The sequence below is a fragment of the Micropterus dolomieu genome, linkage group LG11 (genome assembly GCF_021292245.1).
Source record: "Micropterus dolomieu isolate WLL.071019.BEF.003 ecotype Adirondacks linkage group LG11, ASM2129224v1, whole genome shotgun sequence".
Taxonomy (NCBI): domain Eukaryota; kingdom Metazoa; phylum Chordata; class Actinopteri; order Centrarchiformes; family Centrarchidae; genus Micropterus; species Micropterus dolomieu.
The window spans coordinates 4,450,022-4,452,083 of NC_060160.1; the positions used below are offsets into that span (position 1 = coordinate 4,450,022).

The 2,062-nt window shown below is 34.9% G+C and overlaps 1 long non-coding RNA gene across 1 annotated transcript; it reads left to right on the plus strand.

The window, feature by feature from the left end:
- The first annotated feature begins 398 nt into the window (after nucleotides 1-398).
- Nucleotides 399-1,196, plus strand: LOC123978492. Its single transcript, XR_006826980.1, has 3 exons — nucleotides 399-576; nucleotides 686-781; nucleotides 1,130-1,196. It is a non-coding gene; the product is annotated as an uncharacterized LOC123978492 (long non-coding RNA).
- Nucleotides 1,197-2,062: the final 866 nt, after the last annotated feature.

A 2,062-nucleotide genomic window follows, 5' to 3' on the forward strand; every position in this document is an offset into this window, starting at 1 on the left:
AGCTACGACAATGAAAAAATGTGTTTGGTTGGCTTCATGTGGATGTACTCTTAGATTTGAATTTGACATTCAAAAGAGCTTGCTAATTAAGATGTAATTATAGTATATAATTGTGAAGTACTAATGCGCTTTTTCATTTGCTTTTTTTGGTGGTTGATATGGTCACTCACGACAATGACAGTTTGACTTGTCATAGCGAGAAAAGCACAGGTGTTACTAATAATAGCACCGTAAGTCATGACAGTGAGTCAGCGTGCACAACACCAGCACCCTGAAACTGAAGCAGCTAAATGGAATTCAGCCACCTGTCATTTTATTATTCACACCTGTGCTCTTCCTACTGTGAAGTCAAAATGGCTGCTGTTAAAAGGCCGGAAAGAGAGTTTTGAAATGCAGAACTCTCGACATTATTGATTGCATCTGTTTTGACATGTAGCCTTTTTTAACCATGATTTGAACTTCTCTCATTTCCAGAGAAGATTAGAGAAGCTTCTGCACAGCGATCGTTTCGTCAAAAAGGACTTTGCTGTTGTTCTGCAACCTTATTTAGAGAACGCAGGACCACCGAGACTTCCTGTAATTCTCACACATACAATTGTTCCTTCATTTTCTCTCAGCAAATCACTTTGATAAAAATGCATTATTATAATGATTTTTTGTATGTTTTTGTTGGTCTAATCTTCAGGACGGGACTTTTGACTTGAGCTTCTTCACCGAAGATTGTTTCCACTTCACTGTTAAGGGGCATGAGGAGCTGGCAAAGGGACTGTGGAACAACATGGTGAAGTTTTTAAGTTGTAATGATTATATTTAAATAAGTATTAAAGATGGTTTTTATTTAGCTATAATGGCCATATGACAGCAGGTTGCAAAGACTGATATATTGATATTTGTATCAATTGTTTAAGTAAAAAGTGACTTAATCAAGTTTGATTAGAATTTATCAAAACTGTATGAGTGTTTGTGTGTGTGTGTGTGTGTGTGTGTGTGTGTGTGTCACACAACATTTAACTGACAACTCAATACACTAAAGGTGGAAAGCCCCATAAAAACATCCGGGACTGTCCATCTACATAAAGTTGTTTTGACACCGACTCTCACATTGAAAACACTTTTTCCTCATTTCCAGCCTGAGGGAGGTAAAGAAATGATAAAGACATTTTCAGAGCCAGTAAAACTCATCTGCCCGACAAAGGTACAAACACAAGATTTTCATGTTTGTTAATGTAGATAATAAAAAAAGGTGTTTATAGGAAACATGTTTTTCTTACATTAACCCAGGCGCATTCTTACATTCAAGTTGGTGATGAGATCAATCAACACACCAGTTACCAATACTGATGATGTCTCATCTTCTTTGATTAGATTTATTCTGAGCACTGCTAAAAATGTTCTCAAAAGTAAAATAAAAATGTTTTAAACCCATGACTCAGGATTGAGCTGAATACTGCAACTACACAAAATAGACACGTCTTCCTTGCTGCCACACTAAAAACATGAAATATATACCTTGTTGTTTAGAGAAGCTCGTGTCTTCAGAATAACCTGCTGCTTTTCTTGACTGAGTCTGAACATTTCTTTGACATTTTCATGTCACTGAGCACAAAAAAGACAAATATGAAGCTCTGATTTTGTCCCACGATGTCTTTATATTGTTGTAGTTGTAACGGCGCTGTGATTTGAATATTCTGTGGTTGGATTTGCAAATGCTTTGATTTGGTTGAGTGTGGATCGCTTAGTAAAATGAACTATCTAGTTTAACAACTTTGTTCTTTTACTCATTGTTCAGAGATAGTCCAACATTACAAAATAAAAAATTAAAATTGATTTATGCTGTTACTTGTTGGTAAAACATGATAATCAGTCAGGTTAAAGTAACAAAAAAAGTATGTCTTTATACTAAACACTATGGTGCAACATTTTCTAAAATATCTTTATTTATTGCATTAGCTTTTATTAAAATATGAAGTTGTTTTTTTTTAACTTAGTTAAAAAAACAAAACAATTTAAATACCATTGATCAATTAAAACCGAGTCAATCATTTGTGAGGCACCCCCCCCC